Below are 15,372 nucleotides of genomic sequence, written 5' to 3' on the forward strand. Positions count from 1 at the left end.
CCACTTGGGCGAGCTCCCACGACATCACCCGGAACCGCGTCACCCTCCACCTCGACCGCCTCCTCGCCGGACCTCGCGTCCTCATCCTCTTCCCCACCGGTCGCCAGCAAGCCTCGGCGCCCTCTCTCCCCATCAACGCTGGTGAGGCCCCGGGCCTTTGCCTCATGCCTCGCTCACGGTCACCGCACGCTAGACCACACACGCGCGCGCCCGCGGTGAGCACGCGCTCACCGCGCCCAGCGCGCCCTCTGCGTCGTGCTCCCCGCGACCGAGTCGTCCTCGCCGTGCGCCACCTCCCTGCTCCGCCCGTGATGGCCGCTCCTCCCGTTTGCCGCTCCAGCTGCCGGCGCCCCGCAGCACTCTGTCGGGCGCCCGCAACGCCCGCTGCGCCCGTTCGTGCCTTGCCCGTGCCCGTTAGGCCCCAGGGGCCACAGACATTTGGCCCCCCCTAGTGCCACTGACCGACAGGGCCCACACCCATGTACTGATTAGAACGAAAATGAAAGAGAATTAAAATAAATAAATATTAATCAATTAATTAATTCAATAGTTAATTAACTCTACTTAATTAAACTAATTAAGATTAACTAACCTAAATAGCTAATTAACCTAACTAATCTGTTAGCTACGTTAGTGAGGCAATGACAAACGGGACCCATGCGTCTGTTGGCCCAGTCAACAGATGGTTGACTGAAGATGTCATGATGATGTCATAATTGCATTTTCTAATTAAATAATTCTGTTAATTCTAAAAATGAAATTAAAACTTTAAAAATTAATATAAAATAAACCGTAACTCGTATGAAAATACTTTTTACATGAAATTGCTCAGAACGACGAGACGAATCCGGATACGCAGCCCATTCGTCCGCCACACATCCCTGGCATAGCGAACATGCAACTTTCCCCCTCCGATTCATCTGTCCGAAAACGCGAAACACCGGGGATACTTTCCCGGATGTTTCCCCCCTTCACTGGTATCACCTCCTACTGCGTTAGGGCACATCTAGCACCGCACATTGTCATGTCTTCCATCGTCATGCTTGTGTTTGCATTATATTTATTGTTTCTTCCCCCTCTTCTCTCGTTAGACGCCGATACCGACGCCGCTGCTATCCAGTACGACTACGGTGTTGACGACCCCTCCTTCTCGGCTGAGCTTCCAGGCAAGCCCCCCCTTTGATCACCAGATATCGCCTATTCTTCTCTATACTGCTTGCATTAGAGTAGTGTAGCATGTTACTGCTCGGTTACTCCTATTCTGTTGCATAGCCTGTCATTGTTGCTACAGTCATTGGTACCTTACCCGCAATCCTAAATGCTTAGTATAGGATGCTAGTTTATCATCATTGGCCCTACATTCTTGTCAGCCCGCCTTGCTATCCTATCGGGCCGTGATCGCTCGGGAGGTGATCACGGGTATATACAATGCATACCTACATACTATACAGATGGTGACTAAAGTCGGGTTGGCTCGTTGAGTACCCGCAAGTGATTCTGATGTGGGGGCTGGAAGGACAGGTGGCTCCATCCCGGTAGAGGTGGGCCTGGGTTCCCGACGGCCCCCGACTGTTACTTTGTGGCGGAGCGACTGGGCAGGTTGAGACCACCTAGGAGCGAGGTGGGCCTGGCCCTAGGTGGCATTTGCGGTTACTTCATAATAACACGCTTAACGAGATCTTGGTATTTGATCTGAGTCTGGCCACAAGCCTATACGCACTAACCAACTACGTGGGAACAGTTATGGGCACTCGACGTCGTGGTATCAGCCGAAGCCTTCTAGACGTCAGGGACTGAGCGGCATGCGCCGGATTGGAACGTAAGCCTGCTCTTGTATTAAGGGGGATAGTTCTGCTTCCGGGCACCCTCGCAACATGCAGGTGTGCAATGGGCGATGGGCCCAGAGCCCTGCGCCATATGATTTAGACCGGCGTGCTAACCTCTCTGTTGTGCCTAGGTAGGGTTGCGACGTGTTGATCTTCCGAGGCCGGGCCTGACCCAGGAAAGTGTGTCCGGCCAAATGGGATCGAGCGTGTTGGGTTATGTGGTGCACCCCTGCAGGGAAGTTTATCTATTCGAATAGCCGTGTCCCTCGGTAAAAGGACGACCCGGAGTTGTACCTTGACCTTATGACAAATAGAACTGGATACTTAATAAAACACACCCAGACAAGTTCCAGAGACAACCCGGTGATCGCTTTCCCACAGGGCGACGAGGGGAGGATCGTCAGGTAGGATTATAATATGCGATGCTACTTGGAGGACTTCAATCTACTCTCTTCTACATGCTGCAAGACGGAGGCTGCCAGAAGCGTAGTCTTCGATAGGACTAGCTATCCCCCTCTTATTCTGGCATTCTGCAGTTCAGTCCATTGATATGACCTCCTTACACATATACCCATGCATATGTAGTGTAGCTCATTGCTTGCGAGTACTTTGGATGAGTAATCACGGTTTCTTTGCTCCCTCTTTTCCCCCGTTTTCCTCTTCTTCTCGGATGCCGCAACCAGACGTTGGAGCCCAGGAGCCAGACGCCACCGTCGACGACGACTCTTACTACACTGGAGGTGCCTACTACTACGTGCAGGCCGCTGACGACGACCAGGAGTAGTTTAGGAGGATCCCAGGCAGGAGGCCTGCGCCTCTTTCGATATGTATCCCAGTTTTTGCTAGCCTTCTTAAGGCAAACTTGTTTAACTTATGCCTGTACTCAGATATTGTTGCATCCGCTGACTTGTCTATGATCGAGCACTTGTATTCGAGCCCTCGTGGCCCCTGGCTTGTAATATGATGCTTGTATGACTTATTTATGTTTTTAGAGTTGTGTTGTGATATCTTCCCGTGAGTCCCTGATCTTGATCGTACACGTTTGCGTGCATGATTAGTGTACAATTGAATCGGGGGCGTCACAACAACAATCCAGTAAGTATAGTGCATCTATTTTGCCAAACCATGCATGTATGACACGAATTCAAAAATACTCCCACTGTTCCTAAATATTTTTATTTTAGAGATTTCAACAAGTGACTACATACAGAGCAAAATGAGTGAATCTACACTCTAAAATATGTCTATATAGATCCGTGTGTGGTAGTCAATTTAAAATCTCTAAAAAGACTAATATTTAGGAACAAAGGGAGTAAAATGTAAGACATGCATGGTCTTCAATTCAATATTTAAAATGAAAAGGAAATTGAAACATGAATATTAAGTCTAGTACTACATACATGCAAATGTTGTGTTTAGGCGGAGCTACATAGATTGTCGGGGGTTAATCTCTCGACCTTAGATAAAATTGTGAATCTCTATTTAGGATTGTTTAGATTATATTTTTTTAACATTATATTTGTCCCCACCCTCCCAAACACCGATTGGTTGTGGACCTCCCCCCTCCCTGGGAAAATATCATGTGCCCCCACACCTTAAATGCTATATGCTGATACGAGTTGCTTGGAGCTTGTAGATCTGAGACATAGCGGCTCACAGGATGTCTTAACGTTTTTACAGGAAACCTTAATGTGTTTGAGAATTGCACACAATTTGTACAAAAACTACTTAGGTGCCCTTGGATCCCATATCCAATAATCGAAGCTTGTATCATCATAGCATCTAAGATGAAGGAGGACCTCATATTCTCCTAGATGTAAGAATATCATGTGCTACCACACCTTAGATGCTTTAGTGATACAAGCTCTTCAGAGCCGTTGGATCTGTGATCCAACAACTCCTTGGTGGTTCGAATGTTTGATTTCGGCCACTGGTTACAAGCACAAAGACTTCTCAGATGCCATTGGATCTAAGATCGAACGACCTTGAAGCTCGTATCACCGTAGCATCCAAGTTGCGAGAACACCTGAGTTTTCTCACACGGGAGAATATGAGGTGCTCCCGCACCGTAGATTTTATGGTGATACGAGTTCCCGGAGATCTAACGGCTCATAGTAAGAGGTTTGAATGTTTTTGCAATATACGCCTGAGAGAGTTTGGGAATTGTGTAGAAAGTACAAGTACTACGCATGTGGCATCTGATCATAGATCATGCGACCTAGATGCTTGTATCACTGTAGCGGTTAATTAAGCTACGAGGAGCACCTAATATGAGCAACTAGGAGCCATTGGATCCAAGATGTAGTGGCACACACAAGGCCTGCATGTTTTATTTGCAAAAAAAACTTGGAGAGTTTGAAAATTGCACATAATTACAAAGACTACTCCCAAGCCATTGGATCTCAGTTCCAACGACGCAAAAACTCGTATCAGCATAGCATCTAAGTTGCGGGGTGGATGTGATATTCTATGCAGATGTCATTTTTGTTCCTAAACTTGCAAAATAAGTGTGACTCGTGTCGTTACTAGTCTAACCGTGCAAAGTGTTTGTGCAAAAAAACCATGCTACACTAAAATATCGGAACAACACACGAGGGTCCCACTTGTCATTGATCAAATTTGGACCTAAAACTAACAAATCTAAAAGATGAGATTCGAACTGGCAACCTGGACTACAAAGCGTAAGTTGATAGCTGGCCTGAAACAACAAGGTTGTTGGCTTTGTCCCATAACTTGATTTTATACAGTATTACGTTGAGTAGAGTAAAGGGAGTGGCTCGTCAACACGTGCTTGACCGTTGACTCACTTACTGGTGGGTCCCATGTCTGTGATCTATCTCTCCTCTCCATCATCTCCTTTAGACGCAAGGGCACACACGAAGAGCGGCGCGAGCTTGCCATGGTGTTACTATAACTAAAAAAAGGTTGGAAAATAGAGGAATCGCCTAGAACAAGAGATGTTGTGGCTGGTCGAGACGGAGCTAACCACACCTATCCTCCATGCCACGTTAGCATGATGAAGTTGTGTGGCTAGTTGGGTCTTTTTGACCGACTGGCTAGGTCCCGAGGTCGAACCATAGGTAGTATGTCTGATACAATATATTTTTACATGCACATTTTTCCTCCATGTCGATATGTGGCACACCCTACCGCGCGGTTTCGGGGTCGTCCTAGGTAGTGCACGCATATTTTCTTCCTTACCGAGATGTGGGACGACCTATCGTGCATTTTCTAGGTCCTCCTTGGTCGTAAGCACTGAAGCAAGTAAATGAGTTGACAAATCATGGAAGACCACCTTTCCCACCGAATACATCAGTGAAGCACAGTGGCTATCTAGTTGGGCTAGTGCGACCAATTAGCTAGGCCGCTGCCACATTTGTTTTTTCACCCCATTTTTTGTCTCCTTGTCGGCAGGTAAATTTAAATATCCACCGCGGCGTTCCTTTGGTCTTTGGGTGTGGCAGGTGCAGTGGGATTTTCTTTTGATTGATGGGAGCAGGCGCGACAACTATTAGTCATGATGACTCTGCCTGTAAATCCCACTGCTCCCTAATGTGGAAAGTCGTCGACTAGTGTTTTCCCATGGTGAAAACCAAAAGATTCACCCCCTCATTGGCTGTCTCCCTCCGCCTTCCCGTAGATTGCATTGCCTTTCAGCCGTTTTGCTGCCTTTGCTTCCTCTCCCCATTGCTTCTACGTGGTTCTATGGCGGCGCACCAGATCATGGAGTCTGAGGTGAGGCGCCAGACATAGGAGCTCCAGGCCAAGGATGCGGAGCTCAAGGCCAAGGACGTGGAGATCCGTGAGCTCAAGGAGGAGAGGAGTGGCATGCTCCTCCTTTATGTGCGGGAGTTCACGGAGCTTCAAAAGCGGCGGGCGTCCACCACAAAGATGCTCGAGGTGTTGGTGGCGCTGCTGCAGAAAGTGGGAGATACGATAGGCGGTCAGGCGAGCCGGCTGGAGCGCGAGCGGGCCGATCGTGATGAGGTCTAGGATCGCCTCAGCCACTTGGTGGACCATGTTGCCATGCACGTGTTGCGGCTGCGTGATGCCTACCGTTGTGCCAGTGCAACCATGCCGGGCATCGGGCTAAACCGGTTCGACCACCCCATCGATTTCAACGAGTTACGGCTTCTTGACCTGGTCTCCTTCTTCACCTACATCTTCGAGTACCTGAGTCGTCTCCGAGCAATGGTGGGGGCGGAGCTGGATAAGGAGGAGTTGCGGGCTGCCGTGGACGTTGCCGGGTGAATCCTCTCAGGGCTCCGTCACCGGAATCCATTCGTGCCATTGGACGCCGTCTTTGACGAGCTGGCTCCCGTCGGCCGGGAATGGGATCTGCGGGCGGTGGCACCCTGCATCACCAACGTCGTGTGCCTCGAGAAGCATAGGCACTTTGGTGGTGTTTAGGCGTCCTCTGCATGGGCATGTCCATGTCTCGGCGCAACATGACCGTTGGATCAAACTCAGACGATGCAGATCAGTCACTGTAGCACAAAGCGTGTGGGTGTGTTTGGTTGCATTCTCATCTCAATATAGTTGTTCCCTCTTCGTGTATGCTCATCTCAGCACCCCTCTTCATGCATGCACCTAGTGTATTTGTGTTAACCTACTAGTGTGGACTCATGCACCCTTGATGCACTCTACCAAACACCCAAAAGTGGGTCAAGAAGGGAACTTTTGCTCCCATCCCATGCACCCTTCATACACCCTGCCTAACACCGATTCATGCTTCATATGGTTCATGTTCCATGGAGTACTGTGGCACCGTACTATCCGTGCGCTATAGACCTAGTTCTATTAACATTGATCTCATTGTTCATTCTCGACTGGATAGTCAAAAAAGGGGTACTATGTTACATTACTGTTAATATAGTTGACATGCGCACAACATCATTTGTTGTCGTCATATCTTACTACACTAGCAAGAAGATTATGTAGTACTGACGATGAACCACTGCTTATGCCTAGTAGTAGGAGCACTCTATAACTTCAAGTGGATGTCGTGTTTCGCACTCCTCCATCATAAGAGTGGAATTGCTTGATGTAATCAGTTTTTTAGAAACAGTGGGCACACTCTACCGTGAGGATCCTCCTCAATGACCGTCGGGAACCTTGCTACTCACTTTCGCCGACATGTGGGACAGCCAGTATCGGGGTCCACTAGCCATGCACTAAATTACTCCGTACTAGAGTGCCCAACTGCATGGTAGACTACCCTGATCGGAGCGCCGTAGTAATGCCCAATGAGCCGTCAAAGCACAAAACCCCACCTTTCCAGCACTAAGTTGGACGGATGAAGCAACCATCATTTCACTCTACTCCTTCAGCTTCCTCTCTCGCTTCTCCCTCATCTTGTTCCTCATTTCTTCAGGAAAACCCCGACTTGCTTCTGCCATTGTACTTCTCTCCCAAAGAAGGAAACGTGAGTGCATCAATGGTGTTGATTCTGGCCAAGGCCCGGTCTTGCAACCCCGAGACTAATCCTATAACTCCCTCTCTGTTCTTCTTTTGGGTTTGTGATTATTGTTTCTTTTCTTTTATTTCTATTTGACAGTTCCTTGATGGACCCTGGAGCACCGGCCGAAGTGATGTCTATGGCTCTGGCCAAAACCGTGGCTCTGGCCAAAACAATTGAGGCTTAGGTTACGAAGAAGCGCAAGCACCCCGCCGAGACTACCACAGACAAGCTCAAGGCCATCGCCATGTCCAAGGCCCTCTCGATCTCTCCAGGATCCCTCATTAAGAAAGTCCAGGTAATATCTTTTCTTGGCGATGTTTTTCTCGATCTTGATCGTGTTTTTTCATCTAACACGCAGTACTAGTAGTACAACTTTCTGGGTGATCTTGCATGTGATTTTTGTGTACCAAATGACGGTTCTAAATTCCTCTTTTGACCAAAACATGCGAGGTTGACATTGATTTCTTATAGGTTACTTTCAACTACTTTATGAACATCAATGCTACCTTTGAAGAGAGTATATTAGCCTTAGTAACTTGTGTTATCGATATTGCAAGTAATCCCTCTGCTCTCATGCCTTTGAAGACATGTTCTAGTGTCTTTGTTCACTCATTTCTTTGTGTATATGTAGTCTTATATGGAGTAAAATATCGAAAATCATCTTATATTTCTGAATCGAGGTAGTAATAAAATATTTGGTTTCTGTTTGAATTAGAACCAGGTCCGCGGTGGAGATGAAGTTCTCAAAGTCATGTCGTGTGAACTGGAAGACCTGTGGATGAGTTCTACTGCTAAACTATCTAGCTGTTGTGTCCATGTCGCCACGTGTCGTGAACTAGTGTTTTCCAGTAGCATTGTTGTCAGGCGTGTTCTCGAGGGTATACTTCACCACAACAATTTCCTGGTTGTGCCTTCGATTACGAAGGGTGTGGTTCTTGTAAAGCTTCCCGACAAATCTGATGCGGACTGCCTTCATCGTCATGTTTATGAGTGGAAAGACCACTCTGTTAGGTTCTCCAAGGTTGACAAGATGGTGATGGTGCTGGTAGACATCTCTCATGAAGTCCATGACCTAGTCAGTTATGCGGGGCACATCCCATAGGTCGGTGGCAAGAAATAGTCCGCAGAGTTTAATTAGTGCAACTTTGCTTGTCTGTAGTAAGTACTATTGTTTAGTACTTGATTTGTGTGTGTGAAACCTGTATTGTTTAGTACTACCGCTTTGTTGTCTGGTGAGTCCTGAGAACAATCTATGTTAATGTCTATCAACTTAATTCAGTTTGTATAATTTGAAGTATCCAGATCATCTCTTTTTTGAGGACTATTTATCAATTATGGTTATGATACGTCTCCATCGTATCTACTTTTCCTAACACTTCTCCTCTTGTTTTGGACTCTAATTTGCATGATTTGAATGAACCTAACCCGAACTGACGTTGTTTTCAGCAGAACTACCATGGTGTTGTTTTTGTGCAGAAATAAAAGTTCTCGGAATGGAACGAAACATTGCGAGGATTTTTTATACAATAAAAGAGAATTTTTGAGCCAAGAACCACCGGAGGGGGGCACCTGGGTGGGCACAACCCACCATGGCGCGTCAACCCCTCCAGGCGAACCTAGTGTTGGGGAACGTAGCAAAAATTCAAAATTTTCTACGCAACACCAAGATCAATCTATGGAGATACTAGCAACGAGAGAGAGGGGAGTGCATCTTCATACCCTTGAAGATCGCGATGTGGAAGCGTTACAAGAACACGGATGAAGGAGCCTTACTCATAGCGATTCAGATCGCGGTTGATTCCGATCTAAGCGCCAAACAACGGCGCCTCCGTGTTCAACACACGTGCAGCCCGATGACGTCTCCCGTGCCTTGATCCAGCAAGGGGAGAGGGAGAGGTTGGGGAAGACTCCGTCCAGCAGCACCACGACAGCGTGGTGGTAGTGGAGGAGCGCGGTACTCTAGTAGGGCTTCGCCAAGCACTGTGAGAGACGAGGAGGGAGAGAGGTAGGGCTGCGCCTTGGGAGAGAGAGACTCGTGTGTTGGGCAGCCCCAAAGCCTCCACTATATATAGGGGCAAGGGGAGGGGAAGGCGTCCTAGGGTTTCCCCTAAGGGGGCCAGCGGCCAGGGCAGATGAGATCTCCCCTTTGGGTGACTTGGCCCCCAAGCCAGGAGGTGGGAACCCTGGATGGGGCATCCCAAACCCCCTGGTCACGTGGGAATAGGTGAGGGGGGCGCACATCCCCTTAGTGGGCTGGTTTGCCCCCTTACCTTGGCCCATGAAGCCCCCCCAACATTTGTCGGGGCTCCCGAAACACCTTTCGGTCATGCTGGTCATCACCCGATACCTCCGGAACACTTCCGGACTCCAAAACCCTTCGTCCAATATATCAATCTTCACCTCCGGACCATTCCGGAACTGCTCGTGACGTCCGGGATCTCATTCGGAACTCCGAACAATATTCGGTAACCACGTACATCTATTCCCTATAACCCTAGCGTCATCGAACCTTAAGTGTGTAGACCCTATGGGTTCGGGAGACACATAGACATGACCGAGACAACTCTTCGGCTAATAACCAACAGCGGGATCTAGATACCCATGTTGGCTCCCACATGTTCCACGATGATCTCATCGGATGAACCACGATGTCGAGGATTCAATCAATCCCGTATTCAATTCCCTTTGTCTAGCGGTATAGTACTTGCCCGAGATTCGATCGTCGGTATCCCGATACCTTGTTCAATCTCGTTACCGGCAAGTCTCTTTACTTGTTCCGTAACACATCATCCCGTGATCAACGCCTTGGTCACATTGTGCACATTATGATGATGTCATACCGAGTGGGCCCAGAGATACCTCTCCGTCACATGGAGTGACAAATCCCAGTCTCGATTCATGCCAACCCAACAGACACTTTCGGAGATACCCGTAGTGCACCTTTATAGCCACCCAGTTACGTTGTGACGTTTGGTACACCCAAAGCATTTCTACGGTATCCGGGAGTTGCACAACCTCATGGTCTAAGGAAATGATACTTGACATTAGAAAAGCTTTAGCATACGAACTACACGATCTTTGTGCTAGGCTTAGGATTGGGTCTTGTCCATCACATCATTCTCCTAATGATGTGATCCCGTTATCAACGACATCCAATGTCCATGGTCAGGAAACCGTAACCATCTATTGATCAACGAGCTAGTCAACTAGAGGCTTACTAGGGACATAGTGTTGTCTATGTATCCACACATGTATATGAGTTTCCTATCAATACAATTATAGCATGGATAATAAACGATTATCATGAACAAGGAAATATATTAATAATAACTAATTTATTATTGCCTCTAGGGCATATTTCCAACAGTCTGCCACTTGCACTAGAGTCAATAATCTAGTTCACATCGCCATGTGATTAACACTCACAGGTCACATCGCCATGTGACCAACATCCAAAGAGTTTACTAGTGTCACTAAACTAGTTCACATCATCATGTGATTAAGACTCAATGAGTTCTGGGGTTTGATCATGTTTTGCTTGTGAGAGAGGTTTTAGTCAACGGGTCTGCAACATTCAGATCCGTATGTACTTCGCAAACCTCTAGGTCATATTGTAAATGCTGCTTCCACGCTCCACTTGGAGCTATTCCAAATGGTTGCTCCACTATACGTATCCGGTTTGCTACTTAGAGTCATTCGGATAGGTGTTAAAGCTTGCATCGACGTAACCCTTTACGTTGAACTCTTTATCACCTCCATAATCGAGAAACATGTCCTTATTACTCCAAGGACAATTTTGGCCGCTGTCCAATGATCCATTCCTAGATCACTCTTGTAGCCCTTTTGCCAGACACGTGGCAAGGCACACATCAGGTGCGGTACACAGCATAGCATACTATGTAGAGCCTACGTCTAAAGCATAGGGGACGACCTTCGTCCTTTCTCTCTATTCTGCCGTGGTTGAGCTTTAAGTCTTAACTTCATACCTTACAACTCAGGCAAGAACTCCTTCCTTGACTGATCCATCTTGAACACCTTCAAGATCATGTCAAGGTATGTGCTCATTTGAAAGTACCATTAAGCTTTTTTGATCTATCCTCATAGATCTTGATGCTCAATGTTCAAGCAGCTTAATCCAGGTTTTCTATTGAAAAACACTTTTCAAACAACCCTATATGCTTTCCAGAAACTCTACAACATTTCTGATCAACAATATGTTAGCAACATACACTCATCAGAAATTCTATAGTGCTCCCACTCACTTCTTTGGAAATACAAGTTTCTCATAAACTTTGTATAAACCCAAAATCTTTGATCATCAAAGCGCACATTCCAACTCCGAGATGCTTACTCCAGTCCTTAGAAGGATCGCTGGAGCTAGCATACCTTTTAGCATCCTCAGGATCGACAAAACCTTTCTGATTGCATCACATACAACCTTTCCTTACGAAAACTGGTAAGGAAACTCATTTTGACATCCATCTGCCAGATTTCATAAATGCAGCTTATGCTAACATGATTTCGACGGACTTAAGCATCGCTACGGATGAGAAAATCTCATCGTAGTCAACTCCTTGAACTTGTGAAAAAACTCTTTGCCACAAGTCGAGCTTCATAGACGGTGACATTACCGTCCACGTCCGTCATCTTCTTAAAGATCCATTTATCTCAATGGCTTGCCGATCATCGGGCAAGTCCACCAAAGTCCATGCTTTGTTCTGATACATGGATCCTATCTCGGATTTCATGGCTTCTAACCATTTGTCGGAATATGGGCCCACCATCGCTTCTCCATAGCTCGTAGGTTCATTGTTGTCCAGCAACATGACCTTCAAGACAGGATTACTGTACCACTCTGAAGTAGTACGCATCCTTGTCACCCTTACGAGGTACAGTAGTGACTTGATCCGAAACTTCATGGTCACTATCATAAGCTTCCACTTCAATTGGTGTGGGCACCACAGGAACAACCTCCTGTGCCCTGCTACACACTAGTTGAAGTGACGGTTCAATAACCTCATCAAGTCTCCACCATGCTCCCACTCAACTTTCCGAGACAAACTTTTCCTCGAGAAAGGACCCGATTTAAGAAACAATCCCTATTGCTTTCGGATTTGAATTAGGAGGTATACCCAACTGTTTTGGGTGTCCTATGAAGATGCATTTTATCCGCTTTGGGTTTGAGCTTATCAACCTGAAACTTTTTCACATAAGCGTCGCAGCCCCAAACTTTTAAGAAACGACAACTTAGGTTTCTCCAAACCATAGTTCAAACGATGTCATCTCAACGGAATTACGTGGTTCCCTATTAAAGTGAGTGTGGTTGTCTCTAATGCCTAACCCATGAACGATAGTGGTAATTCGATAAGAAACATCATGGTACGCACCATATCCAATAGGGTGCAACTATGATGTTCGGACACACCATCACACTATGGTGTTCCAGGCGGTATTAATTGTGAAACAATTTCCACAATGTCTTAATTGTGTGCCAAAGCTTGTAACTCAGATACTCATCTCTATGATCATATCATAGACATTTTATCCTCTTGTCACAATGATCTTCAACTTCACTCTGAAATTACTTGAACCATTCAATAATCCAGACTTGTGTTTCATCAAGTAAATATACTCAGTATCTACTCAAATCATCCGTGAAGTAAGAACATAACGATATCCATTGCGTGCCTCAGCACTCATTGGACTGCACACATCAAAATGTATTACTTCCAACAAGTTATTTCTTGTTCCATTTTACTGAAAATGAGGTTTTCAGTCATCTTGCCCATGTGGTATGATTTGCATGTCTCAAGTGATTCAAAATCAAGTGAGTCCAAACGGTCCATTTGCATGGAGTTTCTTCATGCATATACACCAATAGACATGGTTCGCATGTCTCAAACTTTTCAAAAACGAGTGAGTCCAAAGATCCATCAACATGGAGCTTCTTCATGCGTTTTATACCAATATGACTTACATGGCAGTGCCGCAAGTAGGTGGTACTATCATTACTATCTTATATCTTTTGGCATGAACATGTGTATTACTACGATCGGGATTCAATAAACCATTCACTTTAGGTGCAAGACCATTGAAGGTATTATTCAAATAAACAGAGTAACCATTATTCTCCTTAAATGAATAACCGTATTGCGATAGACATAATCCAATAATGTCTATGCTCAATGCAAACACCAAATAACAATTATTTAGGTTTAACACCAATCTCGGTGGTAGAGGGAGCGTGCGATGCTTGATCACATCAAGCTTGGAAAAACTTCCAACACATATCGCCAGCTCACCTTTAGCTAGTCTCCATTTACTCCGCAGCCTTTTACTTCGAGTTACTAACACTTAGCAACCGAACTGGTATCTAATACCCTGTGCTACTAGGAGTACTAGTAAAGTACACACTAACATAATGTATATCTAATATACTTCTATCGACCTTGCCAGCCTTCTCATCTACCAAGTATCTAGGGCAATTCTGCTCCAGTGACTGTTCCCCTTATTACAGAAGCACTTAGTCTCGGGTATGGGTTCAACCTTGGGTTTCTTCACTAGAGCAGCAGCTGATTTGGCGTTTCATGAAGTATCCCTTCTTGCCCTTGCCCTTCTTGAAACTAGCGGTAACACTAACCATCAACAATTGATGCTCCTTCTTGATTTCTACTTTCGCGGTGTCAAACATCGCGAATATCTCAAGGACCATCATATCTATCCTTGATATGTTATAGTTCATCATGAAGCTCTAGCAGCTTGGTGGCAATGACTTTGGAGAACCATCACTATCTCATCTGGAAGATCAACTCCCACTCGATTCAAGTGATTGTTGTACTCAGACAATCTGAGCACAAGCTCAACGATTGAGCTTTTCTCCGTTAGTTTGCAGGCTAAGAGACTCGTCGGAGGTCTTATACCTCTTGACGTGGGCACGAGCCTGAAATCCCAATTTCAGCCCTCGAAACATCTCATATGTTCCGCGACATTTTGAAATCGTCTTCGGTGCCTCAACTCTAAACCGTTTAACATTACTGAACTATCACGTAGTTATCAAAATGTGTATGTTAGATGTTCGCAACATCCACAGACGATGTTCGAGGTTCAGCACACTGAGCGGTGCATTAAGGACATAAGCCTTCTACGAAGCAAGGAGGACAATCCTCAGTTTACGGACCTAGTTGGCATAATTGCTTCTATCAACTTTCTACTAAATTTTCTCTAGGACCATATCTAAATAGTAGAACTAAAGCGCGAGCTTACGACATAATTTGCAAAGATCTTTTGACTATGTTCAGGATAATTGAGTTCATCTTATGAACTCCCACTCAGATAGACATCCCTCTAGTCATCTAAGTGATTACATGATCCGAGTCAACTAGGTCGTGTCCGATCATCACGCGAGACGGACTAGTCAACGTCGGTGAACATCTTCATGTTGATCGTATCTTCTATACGACTCATGCTCAACCTTTTGGTCTTCCGTGTTCCGAGGCCATGCATGTACATGCTAGGCTCGTCAAGTCAACCTAAGTGTATTGCGTGTGTAAATCTGGCTTACACCTGTTGTATTCAAACATTGGAATCTATCACACCCGATCATCACGTGGTGCTTCGAAACAACGAACCTTCGCAACGGTGCACAGTTAGGGTGAACACTTTCTTGAAATTATTATGAGGGATCATCTTATTTACTACCATCGTTCTAAGCAAATAAGATGCATAAACATGATAAACATCACATGCAATCAAATAGTGACATGATATGGCCAATATCATTTTGCTCCTTTTGATCTCCATCTTCGGGGCTCCATGATCATGATCGTCACCGGCATGACTCCATCATCATGATCTCCATCATCGTGTCTCCATGAAGTTGTCTCGCCAACTATTACTTCTACTACTATGGCTAACGGTTTAGCAATAAAGTAAAGTAATTACATGGCATTGTTCAATGACACGCAGGTCATACAATAAATTAAGACAACTCCTATGGCTCCTGCTGGTTGTCATACTCATCGACATGCAAGTCGTGATTCCTACTACAAGAACATGATCAATCTCATACATCACATATCATTCATC

Source organism: Triticum dicoccoides, chromosome 1B (genome assembly GCF_002162155.2).
Source record: "Triticum dicoccoides isolate Atlit2015 ecotype Zavitan chromosome 1B, WEW_v2.0, whole genome shotgun sequence".
NCBI lineage: Eukaryota > Viridiplantae > Streptophyta > Magnoliopsida > Poales > Poaceae > Triticum > Triticum dicoccoides.